This window comes from Hipposideros armiger, unplaced genomic scaffold (genome assembly GCF_001890085.2).
Source record: "Hipposideros armiger isolate ML-2016 unplaced genomic scaffold, ASM189008v1 scaffold_253, whole genome shotgun sequence".
Lineage (NCBI taxonomy): Eukaryota > Metazoa > Chordata > Mammalia > Chiroptera > Hipposideridae > Hipposideros > Hipposideros armiger.
Window position 1 is genome coordinate 556,894 of NW_017731603.1, and position 16,931 is coordinate 573,824.

Consider the following 16,931-nt stretch of genomic DNA (forward strand, 5'->3'; position numbering starts at 1 on the left):
ACAAGGGGGAGTGGAGGGGGGAGGGGGCTGCCCTCAGCTCTCAGGCAGTGATGGCTCCCAGTGACTTTCACATTTGAATAGGCAGTGAGATGTGAAATGCAGATTCCCAGGCACCGCCCATAAACTCTGGACCGAGGGGGCCCAGGACCCTATGCTCTGGGCGAGCTCCACCCCGGCCAACCCCAGGAAATCCTGATGCTGGGGATACACTCAGAGAAGCCCCGTCCCAGAGGCCGAGCCCCACCGGGGCTTCTCCTAGCTGAGCGAGCAGAAGCCGCACCTCTGAGCTGGTTCCACCACCGATTCCTGGGCTCCACTCCCAGAGACTCGGATTTGAGGCGGGGAGGGGGAGACGCTGAGATTCTACATATCTCCCCCGTTCTCAGGTGACACTGCCGGTTCATGGGCCACACTCTGGAGTGAACTAAACCCATGTGGACACCATGGCAGGTGTGGGCAGGTGCAGGTGATGGGCACTTTGCCAGGACAGATAATCACAGCCAGCACTTAGTAAGCCCTTCCTATGGCTTAAACGCTATGCCCTGGCTGCATGAGGTGTGGTCGGTGAGCCAGGTCACTAGGAGCCCATGTGGGTTCCTTTTCAGCCTGAACGGGCATCTGTATTGGCAAGTTCCCGGGTGGTCTGTCTCCCCATTAAAGAAGCACTATGCTGAGCCCCTGACTCCCGTCATCCCCTGTCACCTTCCCAGCGCTCCTCAGAGGCAGGTCAATAATACATCTGATTACACGGGTGGAAAGTGCAGCTGAGAGGTTCAACGAGCTCGTTAAGGTCTCACAAGCACCAGCCGCCAGCAGGAGCTGCCACAGGAGGCCAGGTGGTCTGGCTCAGAGCCCCCCATCACAACACCCCCCTGCGGTTTCCCAGTCACTCCCTGGAAAGCACTCCTCTAGGTGGGCTCGAACTCTCCACTTTCCACATGCGACCTCAGAGACGGGGAGGCAGGCCAACCGCTCTGACGCTGTCCTGGGTAAAGGAGGACCTGGAACCTACCCCGCTTGCCGCGTCCACGCCTACGCTCTTTCCCTCACGGCCCACTCGTCTGCGGCTCTGAGCCAGAGCACAGGGCCTGGGTGGGGGTCCCGCCTCCAAGCCGGCAGGCTCTGCAGACACAGTCGGGGGGCAGGAAGTGGGAACTGGAGCAGAGGAACCAGGAGCTCAGTTTGGTCTAAGGACATTCTTTTTTCACAGCCAGACTCAGTTCTGTGTCCCTTTTGAAAGGAAGCAGAGAATAGCTGTGCTCAGCCCAAGGAGGCCGGCCTCTTTCAACCTTCCAGTCGCTGCCATTTGCAATTACAACTTCAGAGGGCTCCTATAATTTATACATCCCAGGATGCACTGCTCCAGCTGCTTTATGATGGGAGTTCATTACTCCATTATGGTTAAACTTTTATAAAGTACTGAGCAGATGGTGGGCTGGGTGCCCAGCTTAGTTACCGCTGCCGGAAGCCTGCTGAATGGGGTTCACCTGGGGAAGGGAGGGGGTCAGGCTCTCTAAAGGGACGAAGAAATGGAGAAGGCGGCTCCAGAGAATGGGCTCTCCATTAGCCGTTTATTAAACTGTACCATAGAGCAGGCTGCCAGCAAGGACTACAATCTGCAACAGCTCAACATTACTGGCAGAGGGCCTGTGGGGTGAGAACAATCCCGGGTGCGCTTCAAAGCTGCCTGCCACAGCTGGCTGCCGGGCGAGGTGCAGGGTCTGAGGAGGTTGTCATAAGCCACAGATGAGCCTACCATAGGGAATTTCAGACTTCCTGCGGGGGAAGGGGGAGGGGAGGATGATCTCCCAGCAACAGGGTGGTCAAAGGGGGCCTTCCTTTTGTAGGAACCTGTCCTTCCGTGGTTTACAGGGTCCACAAGCCTGATGCAAGGTGGGGGAACAAGAAGGAATACCTCGAGAGCAGGGGCCAGGCAGATTGGGGCCTGAGTCCCACCTGCCAGCTGCAAATATATGACTTCTACCAGGTTCCTTCAATTCTCCAAGGAAGCTGAGGTCCTGACCTGTCCCTCTGCTGTAAAACTCAAATGCCTCCTTCCCAGAGCTGGGTGGGCACTGCCCTGAGCACAGAGCCTCGAGCTGGGTGAGTGCCCACTGAACAGGGACTGTCACTATTCTTCGCATGAAATGAGTTACTACGCACAGAGCACTTAGAAGGTGCTTGGCAGAGAGGACTCACTGGACGTGTCTGCTATTGTCGCTGTTACGTTGTAAACTGTCTGTTATGCGACAGCCACTAACCGGGGGACTCCCTGAGGACTAGGTGGTAACATCTCTCTTATTATTCCCAGCTCCAGGCACTGAGCTTAGCGCCCAGTCCATGCTCAATAAACGCCCTGAGAACAGGTGGACGGGAGATTACAAGTGGCAAGGCTATTTTATTCTCAGTTCCTCAGGCTGGCCCCAGTCCCAAGGAAGGTGTCGAAGGAAGACCAAGTTCTTTTCAAAGGTACGAAACCAAACCAACCTCTTGAGAAAAAATTCCTTGACATCCAAAGAGGAAAGAGACTCCAGATGTGTCTGTCTGTTCTGGCTCTGGCACACTGGGGTTGACTCTGCCCTTCTCTTCTGCATGTCCTTGGAACTGAGGAGGATGTGCTGTGACTGAGACCTCAGGCCTCAGTCAGGGCTTTGTGGACCGCACAGGATGGGCTCCCCAAGGCCTCCCTTGGAAGCGCTGGCTGGCCCAAGCGTTTCTGTAGTCACCGGAGCGGCTGCCCTGACGGACAGGCTCCCAGGGCTGAAGAGGATGCCATGGGCGGGACTCTGGATTTGTCAAGGGATGCCAGTGATCATGGCTGTGAGGACGAGTCCTGAGCCCGCTCTGGCGATACACAATGTGACTCGCAGTCCATCTTCTCACAGCCGAGGGGAGCCGGAGGGGCCGAGGGGCTGCCGCTTGGCACAGGTGGGTCAGAAAGTCTCTGAAGAAAGACACTGGCTTCCCCCAAGGGCCTCAGGGGAGGAAAAGGGAGACAAAGAAAAGGCAGCCGGATGAAAGAGGGGCCAAAGGGAAGGAAACCAAACTAGGAAGGGAACCAAAAGAGGCTGGGGGCTGGGGGCCAGCCTCAGAGGGGGTGGGGCGGGAACTGCATAAGATGCCAGAGAGAGGGACAGTGGGACAGGCCAGCTCTGAGAAGAGGCCCACAAGCCGGAGGGGAGTGAAGGAAGCCCAGGGGCCAGCCTGCCTGGCAGCAATGGTGCTGGGACCGCCTGGCTACAGAGGAGACACAGCCTCAAGAAAGGGAGGGTCCTCTTAGTTCAGCACCTGCCTGGTGCTGAAAGAGAATTGTCAAGAGAAATCATCCTGATCATTAGTAACAAAATAGCAGGTAACATTTATTGAGAACCTGTGATGTTCTTGGCACTGGGCGTAACTTCCAAGGTGGTGCCTCACTTAATCCCAGCAGCAGCCCAGTGTGCCATATTCCATTAGAATCCCCATTTTAGAGATGAGGAAACTGAGGCTCCGAGAGGGTAAGTGACTTGCCCAAGTGGTAATGGATGCCAGTGAAGCTCCGTCTTTATGTTACAATCCATGTTTGCAGGCCTGTGCTCTGCTGAATTTAAAGAGAGAGGGAATGAATCAGAAGCAGATGATCAAAGGAACTCGAGGGTGGCATGGTCTTGGAGACAGGCAGTCCTGAGTGGGTGAGGTGGGCAGGTGCTGACTGCAGGTGGCGCACTGGGGATGACTGGGCCCTGCGGCTGACACTGAAAAGGCCAAGGCAGTCCCCACCCCCTAGCCACTGGGCCTAGGGCTGCCCAGAAACTGCAGCGGGGCAGCTGTCCCAGGGCAGTGCAGGAGCTTGGATGCAGTGGGAGTTGGCTAAAGGGCGTGCCAGGGGAGCCTGATGTAATCCCCGCTTGAAGGCGGAAACTTGGGAAGTGAAACAAAACGTCACAGCAGCCAGGCCACAGATTTCCAACAGCAATGCCAGGCACACCTCACCCTAGCCCACAGTCTGAGGCCTCTGCCCTCTGCTTCAGGGCCCGGGGGGCACCCTGGCAGCACGCGTCATGCTCCCCAGGCCCAGCCCTGGGAGGAGACGTGTTCAGAGTGAAGCTAATGAGAAAGCAGAGGATCCCTAGCCAACGCCCTGGGAACTCTGCCATCGAGGGCTGACAGTCTCCCCGCTTTCCGGAACAACAGACGCAGGGCTCACCTCTTCACCAGGCTTTCCATGTATTCTGAGGGATGAAGGGAGGTCCTGGCGGCTGCTTGGTGAGCGAGCTTTCCTCACCTAACACAGCCTGAACTGACCTAGTCAGGCTGCCCAGGCATGTGGGACATGAGAGGGGTGGTGGGGCCCAGAACCCCAGATGAGCCCCTAGCACTTCCACATACCCCAAGGCCCCAGGGCAGCAGGGACTGCCTCCAAGGACCCAGGCACTGATCAGCCAACCAGGTACCCATTCTGGGAACCTCCTGCCCAGCTCTTGGTCCAACAGGGTCCTCAAGCAAGTCCTTGCCAGCTAGCAAGCCATGGAATTCACTAGCCCATCCGGGCAGTTCAGAGGGTGGGTGCAATGCCCTGGCCTGGGTTTATGTGCCTGGCCATAAGTATTCCTGGCCTTCATGCCAGCTCTCGAATCACATACACAAGCAATTCTAACCCTTGATTAGCACAGTGTCTTTCCCATCCAGCGTCACCTTTGAGCATGGGGACAGTCAGTGAAGAAGAGAGTACATACCATTGTTGCTCTTATACAAACGGGGCAACTGAGGCTCAGAATGGCTGAGTGACTCATCTGAAGTTGCCCAGCAGAGCCAGGGGCACCCTCCTATGCCTGCCGTCTCCCTACAAGGATCATCCCGTATGAGTGGGCGCCCCTGGTCCCCACAGCAAAGGAGGGGGCCCGACGCAGGCTAACACTTCAGGCCGGACAGGTGAAAGGGGATGAGGCAGCGGATAAACACACAGCTATCTGATGGACGCGCAGGCCGAGGCGATGGAGATCTCGGAAGGGAATCACAGGAAGAATCAGATAAGCGTCCTGATTCTCCAGGCCGCTGGGCTCCAAATCCTCGCCCCGCCACCGACTAGCTGAGCACCCAGAGCACAGTTCTGAACCTCATCTATAAAAGGGGTTAATACCTCCTGCTTCTCAGGATGGCTGTGAGGGTTCGATGAGCTGCCATAGGAAAAGTGCTTGGCATAGTGCCTGGCATTTGCGCTCAGTAAGTGCTATTTTGCCATTACTGTTAGTCTTCAATGAGGACGTGGATTAGTGAGGGGAATAGGCCACCAACATTTAACAACACACACACTCTCAGGGGGCACCGGTGCTATGCCCCCTCATAATGTTAGGACAGTCCTGGGGTTCGGTGCAGCATGAAGAAAGCCTCCATGGGAGAGGTGGGCTGTGTGGGGCTGTGTGACGGTGAGGCAGGGCTTAGGCGGCAAGGGAAGGCTCCTGGTTTAAGACCCAGGCCCCGCCCACTTGAGGTGTCCTTGGGCAAGTAATGCAACCTCTCTAAGCCTCTTGTAAGACAGGGGTTGGAGGGATGGGGGAGCAGAGGGAGTGCCTGTTGCAAGGAGTAAATGAGATCCTCTATATGCTGTGCAGAGGGGAGGGTTTCAGTTCCTCTGAATTCACAAAAGGGAAACTATTCTTATTATTACTGTTATTTTGTGGCTGAGCAAAGCCTCTGGAGACAGACGCCCCGGGGCCTTCCTAGATCCCCAAACCTGAAAGGGTTTGACAAAAGCCAAGTGCAGGGCTCTGTCCTGGGGGGTGGAGATGGGGGGGGGGGCAAGGTGCAGCCCCACAGAGCTCACCCCACCATGGGGCCTGCCCAGCATGTGCTGAGAGGTGCAGGGTGGAGTATATAATGAAGGGGCATCAATAATAAATTAACCTCAAGTAAGTCCAGGAACATCAATCATAAATTAATTAAACGGCTCCAGGAGAGGCAACAACAAGGGGCCTCTTTGGGATGAATGCCTCACCTTACACAGCCGTGCCCCACTCTCCCCCACCCCGCCCTGCAGGCTCTGTGGCCAGGAGCACTTCCAGGTGCTCTGGGAATTGGTTCTCAGGAGCAGCTCCCAAAACACAGGTGAAGAGGAGCCCTCTTCCCCTCCCACCCACCCCCGGCTCAGAGAACTTTCAAATGCTGAAAGGGTTTTGATGAAACTTCCCAGAATAGTAACCTCCTGGGCTGAACTCAGGCAGGCGATATTTCAAGGGGTAATTTGGTGAGGAAATGATCAAACGCCTGGAAATAAGTGTTAGGAACACTGGAACCCCCTTGGTGGGTCCTCGGGGATGAGAACAGCCTTGCGGGCAGCATGAACAGCCTCATGGGGATCCCTGAAAGCCTCCGCTCACATTCCTGGCCTGGAACCCGGAGTCAGAGCAGCTCAAAGTCAAGTGTGGGAAACACATCCCAGGCTGGACTCCGAGCCCTGCTCCAATTCCGGCCTTACCTCCAGGCCCTGTTGGTCTCTCCCCTTCCCTCCCCAGGGCGGCCACTTCAAGCCCTCCGCACCTGGCACCAGCCCTAGCCACCAGCTGGCCTCCCCACTCCTGTCCCCCAGTACCCTCTGGCACCTGCTGCCGGATGTCTATCCCTGGAGGGCACCAGCCCCCACACTCTCAGAACACTTCAGTGACTTGCCCATGTTTTCCACAGACCAAACCTTCACCTCTGCAGTTGTGGCTCTCGGGGACCCAGCTCCAACTCCCGTTTTCATTCTTAGCTGTCGCTGCTTGCATTTTGTGCGCCCGTGCACCTGGCACCCAAGCCAGACCACCAAGGGCCGGTGCCACGCTCCCCAGACACTTCCTCCTCTTGCTGACATTTCCTCCATAATCACCTGGATGGCCCGGATCAAGAGCCACCCCCCAAGTCTCCCCTGATGGCCCGCGTTCAGATCACTCAACCTCCTCTGACCTCTGGTGGCCATGCCTCTTGAAATTGCAGCACAGACCTTTATGTCCCTCTTGCATCTTCTCCATAGATTTTGAACACCTTGATGGCAGAATCTACATCTTATCAGCTCTGGAGTGTCCGACTCACCATCATGGCCCTCACCAACACCAACCCACAGTAGGTGCTCAAGAAATAACTATCCACTGACTCTGAGTGGAAACAGTCCCCAGGAGCCAAGATAGTATTCTTGTGTATGATTCTGTTGACAGATATGCAAGATTCTACCCATGCCAAGGGTGGGGTGGAGCTAACTTCTCCTTACCAAGAAAAGAGACACGACCTATCACATCTTCCCTGCTAATGTACGCAGAACATAATGTAACCGCCTTTCTAGGGAAAAGGTTTTGACTGCAAGAGCAACACTTGCTGAGTGTGCTTGCTTTCACCATGGTCTCTCCACTTGCCAGGCATTATTAGGTGGTGGACTTCTTAAAACCATCTGGTGGGAAGTTTTACTGTCCCCATCTTACAGATGAGGCAACTGAGGTGTCGAAAGTTACCAGGATTCAGATCTGGGTCTGTTTGACTCCAGAGTCCCAAGTTGGAATGCCCATGGACTATAATGCTATCTTCTGTCACCCAGGGGGCCTGTCCCCAGCTGAATTCCAGGTGGGCTTGAGGAGGTGCATGGAACCAGGCATGGGTGCACACACACGGGTGTTTTGAGAGCCACACCGCCGGCCTGGGCTTCCTTCTAAGGAATACTGAGAAAGCAGAAAGGCTCGTCTTGTAAGAATCACCACAGGAGATGTTAAATCGGCCTTCCCACCCTTCAGAGCTGGAAGGCGGCCTCCCCCTCTGCTCCCACTGTTCTCTCTTGCTTCTCAGAACCCAGGAACGCCCCACTCCACACACCCACTGACACCAGGCCAGCCAGACACAGAAGCCCACAAGTTCCCACTCCGCCAGGCGCTCCACACCCCCTCAGCCCTCACTTCCCACAGAAACGCTTATGGGCACACGCGGCTTCACACACGTGTAATCCCTGGGCAGCCCCGTGGCAGTGACAGCCCCACACCAGCTCGTGTCAGCCATGAGCTTGTGGAGGACTTTGGCACTCCTGCCAAACACCCTCACCCGTGGCCACAGCACTCCCCTCCACGTCGCCAGTTTCTTAGAGCCCCTTCCTCAGCGGCCGAGAGGTCCCCCTAGGTCAGGCGGTTTTCCTGGGAATTCCTGGCCTAGAGACACACACACTCCCCCGCCCATTCCAGCCCAGCGAAAGTTGGTATCTCAAAGGAAAACAGAAAATCAAGATAAACAGTTTTCAGCCTTGCCCACTGGGAAGGTAACCACATCCTGCCATGTCCTGGGCTGGCGGTTCTAAAAGATTTATCTTCCTCTGACCACACGCTCATTGATATTTCCCCCAGCGCTACTTGCCTTGTCCACCAGAGTGTAATGTAAAGCTATTCCAGTAAGAAATTGAACTCAGGTGGAGCGCTGGGCCAAAAGGCGATTAAACCCTGAGTTCCGCCCTTTGGTCCCAGAAAGAAGGGCTGGGCGGAGGAGCCACTTCTACCCCCAGGCTGTGCCTTCAGCTGTGGCCGGCTCACCTGGTGCTCTCAGCTCTGGTCCAGAAGCCTCTGTCCAGAGATGCCCAATTCCCTGGCACCCCTGAAGCAGAGCAGCTGGGCACCATGATTTATGGGTTGAGGAAGGAAAGGTTGCCAGGAGCTGAGTTAAGCAACTTCTGGAGAAACATGGACAAAGAAATAGGAATAAGATTGAGGACCAGAGTTGGAAAAAATCTCAGCTCAGAGCCACTTGCCCTCAATGTCTACCCCGATGTTAGGAGCCCCCTGCTGCAGCTGAAATCTCCTCAAAATCAGCATCTGTGTGCAATGACAAGGGGGAGGTGACCCAACTGGCCTCCCTAACTGCCTCCCACCCCGAGGACTCAGACTCAGAAGAAAGCTCAGCTCTGCTTTTGGCCAACTCCTCCTCTCTGATCTGCCCCAGCCTCCACCCAGCTCTCCTGTGCAGAGTGTCAGCATCCCAAGCAGATGGCAAGGGGTAGGATGCAAAGGGCTCCTGGAGCCCAAAACCGTAAGGCTGAGCCACACATCAGAACGAACAGGAGGAGGTGTGGAAGGTGAGCTGCAGGGTCATGAATGCTAAATATTCACAACGAGGAGGTCTGAAGCTTCCTCTTAAAGGAATTGCACTTAGGAGGGCTTTCCAAGCAGGAATTGAAGTGCTGGCAACTCCTGGGCTGGCAGAAAAAATGCTGCAGGGAATAGGTGGGACAGGCCTCGGTCGCCCCTCCAACTGACCTGGGAAACCAATGGCCAAGGAAGCGCTTGTAATGCCAGGCAGTGTCCAGGCGGCAGCCACTGGGCAGGGCAAGTTCTATAGCATGGAAAGGTCACTTTACCAACCTGCGCCTGGCAGAGCCATGACCCATGGGGCTTGACACTGCAGCCTGGACACAGGTCAAGAACTTTTTGCTTTGGGAGCAAGCTTTTAAAATGGGTCACTGGCTAAGGCAGACACTCACATGGAATGCTCGAGAATGGGTTTGACAGAAACGGGCCTTCCAGGGCAAAGCCTCCTAGCTGTGCGGGTCTGTAATTTAGACTCTGCAGCCGGTTGTCAGGAACGAGGCCCCTGGTGGCAGAAAGCACAGCCATTTGCAGTCACCCTCATCTTCCCCACCTGGGGAGGACCTGCAGATGGCAGTGGGCCCATGTTGGGAGAGATGTCCTGGGGAATTCATGCCACACCTGTCTGCCCTCGAAGGACCCCTCTGAGGGTGCCTGTCGCCCCTTCTCCTCGCCCACGTGTCTGAGGGCATCCCCTTGGTCGCCCAGTCCTCCTGCCATCCAGCCTCAGCCTCCCTCACAGGACCACATGGCTCCAAGTCCACACTGGTGGCTCTGACCCACTTTGCTTTCCTCAGGCCACAGCCTCAAAAAACGCTGATGTGACTGCTCCCCACCCCCATCCTCAGAACCCAGAGCCAAAGGAAATTCTCAAGAGAAAACACACACACACTTCCAAGTCTCCCTCCCACACAGGTACCCCAGATGTGTCAGTCACAGACACCTCCCAGCCCTGCATAGACCTCAAGAGGCATGTCTGCAGCTGACCGATGGGCCTCCTCATGCTCAGGCCACTACTGCAGGACTCCATGGCCACTGTGGCCACACTCGGGACCGTCCTCGGGAGACTTGGGGCCTGGTTCCAGCTCAGCAGCTGACTCACACTGTCAACAGATCCCACTTTTCCCAACCAGGAGCCTTTACATTCAGGGCTTCTAATTCCCTATGACAGGCCCTCCGCCTTCCGGCTGTGTTCCTTCCCGATCACATTCCACGCCTCCATTTCCTATCATCACCTCCTACCCTGGGCTCTTGACCTGATGAGAATCCCTGACCTTTGTACAGCCTTTCCCTGTTTACAAAGGGTTTCCATGTGCACCATCTCCTTTGACCCTCTATGACCACCTTTTCACATGATTCTGAAAGGTAAAGTCACCTGCTCAAGGTCACACAGCCAAGATGAGAATTCAAGTTTTCTAGCACCAAATGCACTGGATGACACTCCAGCTTTGAGGCACCTCAGCAGCATCTCCAAGCACCCACCTTGGAATGAGCTGCCAGCTGCCACCCTAGCACCCCATACCATCAACATTGTCTTTCTGAATTCCTAAAGGCCTCCCCCAGACCCAGCCCAAGCTCACCCCATTTATTCTTCTACCCCAATTCTACTTCCCCAAGAAATCCACAAAAATTTCCCCCACATCTGAAGACTTCTCCGGGGGGGTCTAAAAATTGACCCTCTACGAAGTTCACGTGATGCTGAGTGAGACCTTCACCTCAAGCTTCCCAAAGGCCTGGTGGGGACAGATGCAGTCCTAGCACATGCCCAGTGGCTGCAGGCTCGTCTTCCAAGCATCGCCCAAACGATCCTCTCGACCCAAAGGCTTCCAAGCAGCAAAGAAGAGAGGCAACTCCCAGACTCTCCTGGTGAACCATCAACCAAGGAGAAGGCTGGGCCAGCGACTACAGATAGATATGCACCACACCTCCCCCAGCCCGCGACACAGGTGACCCCCTCAGCCTCGCATGTTTCTCATGACACATGTTCAGAGAGAGCGATCACCACTGAGAAACACCCACCTCCCTTCTTCCCTAAAGCTGGATGAATTCATGAGCCCAGGTCAATGCCAGTACCTGGACCGGTCTCTGTCTGAGTCACCATCAGGGTCCTCACGGTAGCCGCACCTGCTGGTGTCTCTCTTTCATGTCCATTATAAAGGACACCAACCTTCTCCCAACCTCCTTTCCTCAGTCCAGTGGACCCAGCAGGCATAAAGGTGGGGCCGGCAACCAGCAGTGCCCCTCGGCATCAGCAGAGAGGGAGGATGGCATAAACCCCCCCTTCCACCAGGGTCTGAGGGCCATGGATTCTCCCCTCGCAGGGCCAAGCAGCCCCCCGCAGCAAACTGTGCCAAGGCCATTTTTTACAGCCACGGCAGGAACTCCTGCCATGCTGAGGACACCAATTCGTCAAGTCCTGGGTGCCATCGCTCCAGACCATGTCCAGGCCAGAGCCATCCGACACCCTAGCAATGGCATCACTTCCTCACACCCATGCCAGGGGCACCACCATGTGCCCATGAGCTGCTGGCACCGCCACCCCGGGACCAGTTCAAGTGCTGTGCCCACCACCTACCTGCACAGTGGGTTGCACCCACCTCACACCTGGTCTGCCACCACCGCACCAAGGTGGCGGTGAGTCTTCTGACACCCGTGCCAGAAAAACCACGCTGCCTGTGCCAGACCCACGCTGCCCACGCCCGTGACACGGGTGTCACCATTCCCACGCTGGTGCCAGGGGCTCCACGGAGCTCACACCTGCTACGGGCGCGCGTGGCAGCCGCACCTCCGCCCGCGGCCCCGTCGGGCCGGCCACCGCGCGCACCGGACACTGCCCCGCGGGCCGCACCGCTCGCACCGCGCCCGCACCCGCGGCCCCCCTTACCTCTAGCCCGCCGCAGGGCTCGGCCCGCCGCCGCCACCGCGACCGCCACCTCCATCCTGGGTTCCCCAAGGCCCCAATTCACTAACGCCGCTTCCGCAGGGCGCCGGCGCCGGCGCGAAGGCCGCCTCCGCCCCCCGGGGGACGCTGCGTCCTTTACGTAAACCCCACTCCGCCGCCAGCGGTGACCATGGCGACGGCCGTGTGGTGGCAGCGCCCCCTAGTGCCAAGGAGGAGAGCGGCGCCGAGGCCGCCGCTAGCGGAGCCTTTCGCCCGCACTGGCCCCGCGCATGGGGGCGGTGGGCGCTCAGCTCCTGCGGCCGCCGCCCGGGCTCCGTGGGAAGCCGGGAGGGGCAGGACGGACCGCACTGCCTGTGGGGAAGGGAGGCTCCTCGGTCCCTCTCCTTCAGGCCCCGCGTGACCAGGTTTAGCGTGGGAGAGGCAGAAACGCAAGAAGGATCACTAGAGGACTGGTTCATTCTGGGAGGCGGAAAGAGAGCTGGCTTCTGTCTTCCCCGGGTGACTGCGCGCTCCTTGAGGGGTCGGAGCACTTTGTCATCATCTGTGTCCTGCCCCCCACCCACCCATAACCCCACAGTGTCCAGCATCATGCCTGGCATCCGAAGCAGCACTGGGTCAATTTGGGATTCCTGGTAAGTGAAGAAAATCGCCCCTCCTGTTCTGTTTCACACACGCCCATTCATTCAAGCTGTAAGTCACTTAACGCACCTTTCCTGAGTGAGTGCTCTTGATCCGGGATCACTGCTGTCCCAATGCGGGCTGTGCTTCGCTGGGGCAGTAGGCGGACAACAGGACACGTGGAACCCAGGCCCTGCCCTCATGGAGTTCCGTCTAGGCGGCACTAGACAATCACAAACCAGGGTGCTTGTGTGGGAGCTAAGAAGAGAGGGCTGACGGAGCTCTGAGAAGGGACACTTAATCATCTTAGCGATGACCCAGCTGGAGTGGAAATTTGTCAGAGGCGAAAAGGGGAACAGCATGTTTCAGCTGGGGAAGTGCCTCTAAAACGTTCTCAGGGCCCTGTTGTCAACCCAAGAAAACAGTAGTGGGCAGCCGTTTGGGGCAAGTGAGCGCCACAGCGGAGTACAAGGCGCTGTGTGTAAGAGAAGCTGGGTGGAGGCTCAGCCTGAAAAGTATCTGAACATTTGGGTTTAAAGTGAGACCCAGGCCAGGCTGCCTGGTCTTCCCCTCTGTTGAAGCAGGTAGGTGCTACTTCTGGAAGGAGTTCGGTGTTACCTGTAGCTATTTTGAAGTCAAACTCCTGCTTAAGTAAAAACAAGAAATCCAGGAGTGGGGACACAAATACGGGGTGGGATTCCTCAGGGGATTCAAAGAAGAGTTGAACCCTCGCAGCCTCAGGGAGGGCAGGGATGGGGGGAGGGTTTAGGGACTGACTGCAGCAAGACAGTTTGGGGACCTTCTTTTTTAGATCATTGCACTTAATCAGAATCAAAATGGCCAAACTTAACACTCCTGGGTTCAGAGTTCTAGATTCCCAGAAGAAAGAATCTCATTGGTCCAGGTTGAGCCATGGCCATGGTCCAGCAGTGGCCAGCGGAGGAGGTGCCATGTAATACAAACATGTCAGCCCACTCCTCCATTGTTGAGGAAAGTTCTTAGAGAAGGTGAAAACATGACCTGAACAGCTGCTCCAAAGATTGTCTACTACATTCTACCCGTTAGCTGCCCCGTGCACACAAATTCACACGTGTGTATACACACACAGATACACTTGCATTCATCCAAACAAGTTCCAATAGTCCACCTTCAGCCACCTCCAGATTTGATGTCATGATCAAGATCCAAGAGCGAAACCTTCCAAGGTGATGTTCATTTCTCCTCAAGTTCTAAGGTGCTTCAATCTGGACATTGAACAACGGAATTAAGGGTAAATTTAACCATCAATAACATATCCTTTGAACTCGTGCTACTCAAAGTGGGGCCTTGGCACCATTGGGGAGCTTGTTGGAAATGCACAATCTCAGGCTCAAGAATCTCAGCAGGTTAACAAGATCCCCAGGTGATTTGTATGCTCATTGACGTTGAGAAGCGCTGCTATTATTGGGAGAAAGGAAAGATATGAGAAAGGTTTTTTTAATTGTGATGATTCCTAGTTAAAAAGCAAAGGGTGGAGGAGTTCATTATTTCATCTTTATCAACTCGAGTAACCAGCAAGGAAATACAGGAAGACGCTGCAGTCTTTATTTTTGCAACTGCTCACAAACTCCTAAAAGGTGTTTATGACTTCTTTCCTCTAATTCTTTATTCCATGCTCCACTCACCTCCTGCATCTCATTTGGTCAGGATTCTTCACCTGGTGGACTGACCCGAGCCTTCATCCTTGAAGACCTGAGGCACTGGGGCTCCATCTGTAGTTACCACTGGACACGATGATGTAGGAGGTACTCCAGGGGAACCCTGGGTTCCACCCATACCGTGTGTGTGTGTGTGTGTGTGTGTGTGTGTGTGTGTGTGTGTGTGTAAGATTCCCTAATGGCCGGGTAGCAATCTATTTCCAATTCAGTGGAACCATCATTGTGCCTCCTGGTTGAAATGTCCCTCCCTTTAGTTCTAAAACTACCAGACATTCAAAACCCAGAGTTGCTTGAACAGGAAACAGACAGCAGACACTTTGATGATGGTAAGAGTCACCATCATCACCTCCACCCCTAGTTCTGAGACTCTTTGGAAGAAACATCACAGGTTTCTGGTTCAGAGCACATGCTCCCTGAGGGCCTGACCTGGTCCAGCTGACAAGCTGCATCCTCTCTGCTCCAACGCCATGCTGCCCTTCCTCCTGGGTGCCTTCAGGCCCAGTTCTGATGGGGTTTAGCCAGGTGTCTTTGGGGCCAGCTATCAGCATTGTGAGCAGACTGGAGCTGGGGAGAAGGAGGACAAGAGTGAGGGCAGCAGAACGAGTGACAAGCATAGGCTGGTCCTGGTCCAGCTGCCAGGCTGTGTTCCCTCAGTGCAGTGCCAAATTCCCACTCTGGCCTCAGTTTCCCTCTGGGTCCCAGTGGGGATAATAACATGGCTCCTCCTCCCAGGGGTGCTGTTCGGATTAACTAATTAATGAGTGTGACATCGTCTGCTTCCACCAAGGGGCTGATTAAATGCTGAGTGTTGTTATTAGAGCGATGGAGGGTGTGTGACAGGCAGAGTTGACTGGAGACAGATCTGCTCCCCTCGCCTCCTCCCCACCCCCTTCCTCCGTCTGCCCCATGCTCTGCAAGCTGAACATCTTGCAAGACAAAACCAAGATGATTTTTGGCACCTCCAGAACAGTGTATAACTTTTGCGCATTTCCCCTGTACTGGAATGTGAGTCACGGCTGAGCTGCATAGCGTAATCTGTCTCCGACAGCTGGCACAGCTGTGCCCTGCCCCAGACTCTGGGCTCCCAGCAGCTGCAGAATGGTCTGGCTTGGCGAGTGATTACATCAGGGTAGAGCCGCCTGCAGGAAGACAAATGCAGAATTCCTGAGCTGGACACCAACCCCCTGACTGCATTGCCCATGGTCCCCAGGATTGGGTGACCTGCCTTTTCTCACAGCCAGAGGGAGGGAGAGCCAACATGGCACACTGGCTTAGGGCTGGGGGAATTCAAAGCATGCAGGGTTTTAAAGTATAAAGTGTCTGCTCAGAGCCACTGGAGATCCAATGACTATATTTTAGCTTGGATGCAGGGTATAGGATAACTGGATGAAATCACAGCTCTGGGGCATGGTGACTTTAGCCTAGCTGTATTCCAGAGAGACCCCTGAGTGAAACAGTGAGTGTGACTTTCCCAGTAGCCAGTGTGAGATCATTGCCCACACCCAGATGCTGGGTCCCCCATCCCTGACTGTTGTAGGGTGCTTCTTCCCATCCTGAGTCCCATACCTGTGATAGGGTGAGTGGGAAGGCGTCACTCAGTCCGCCACCAGGCAAATAAGTCTGCATCTGACAACCAAGGGAAATGTTGTTTACCCAAAGAGCACAAACTCAGCCCACCTGGGGAGGTGAGAGAAAAGCCCTGGAGGCTTAGCTGTCATACTCCCACAGGGAGAGAAATTAGCCAGTTTCTGAGGTCTAGGAAATGCATGTGAATTGGGGTTTGGGGCAGCTGGAGCCAGCTCTGGATTACCCAGGGCATCTCTTGGCAGGATCTCAGCCCTTCTTCCCTCTGAAAACCACTGCTCTCCCTGCCTTCTTGTTCCTCCTGCTGTGAGATACAGGAATGGGGCATAGGGGCAAATAGCCTGGAAGTGGGGGCTGGACACAGGGCTGTGTTGGCAGCCCAGGGCTTAAAAGATCAGCCACCACTGGGGTGTGCTGAGGTCCTGTGCAAGAGGCAAGTAGTTCCCTCCCACAAGAGGGGACCCTACAAGTGCATACTTTTTACCTGAGTGAGCACATTTCTCAGCCTCAACAAATCTATATGGTGATGGGGTGATAATGGTGGAGGTGCTGGAGGAGGTGATAGCATGGTGGTTTGGGTGGTGGTGATGATATGGAGGAGAAAGAGGACTGATGGCATCTAAGGGGGAAGTTCTGGGAGGTTTTTCCATTCTTTTCTCATCCTCCATTCACTTGGGTATTGCCAGCATTTTCACTGTAATGCCCAGAGGATTGGAGGATCCTTGCAGCTCACTAAACCAGCCTATTTGTATGTGTCTGCTCCCTGATGGTCTTTGTAGTAACTAGTTTTTCTCCTTGAGGCACTGGGGAGCCACAGAAGTGTAAACACAGATGTCTCAGGGGAAAGCTTGCATGGTTACTGACTAGTGCGATTCATCTGTGCTTTCTGGACACCAGTAACAAGAGTAGAGAGTCTGTCCTCTTGAGGGTGTTCATCCATCTACCTATTAACCCACCCACTCATTCTCCCACCTGCCTCTTCACCCACCCACCCAACCACCCACTCCTCCATCCATTCATCCACACATCCATCCATCCATCCATCCATCCATCCATCCATCCATC

General features: G+C 55.3%; 1 protein-coding gene and 1 long non-coding RNA gene across 3 annotated transcripts in view; one reads left to right on the top strand and one right to left on the bottom strand.

The window, feature by feature from the left end:
• DAGLA (diacylglycerol lipase alpha) overlaps positions 1-12,084 on the bottom strand; it is a 61,171-nt gene extending 49,087 nt beyond the window's left edge. For both annotated transcript variants that reach the window (XM_019656056.1, XM_019656058.1), the window contains exon 1: positions 11,950-12,084. The gene's annotated coding sequence lies outside the window, so the exon portion shown is untranslated. The remainder of the gene's footprint in view (positions 1-11,949) is intronic.
• A 106-nt stretch (positions 12,085-12,190) lies between these two features.
• LOC109390047 (uncharacterized) overlaps positions 12,191-16,931 on the top strand; it is an 11,844-nt gene continuing 7,103 nt past the window's right edge. Inside the window, exons 1-2 of the long non-coding RNA XR_002125493.1 lie at positions 12,191-12,599; positions 14,272-14,369. This is a non-coding gene — a long non-coding RNA (uncharacterized LOC109390047). The remainder of the gene's footprint in view (positions 12,600-14,271; positions 14,370-16,931) is intronic.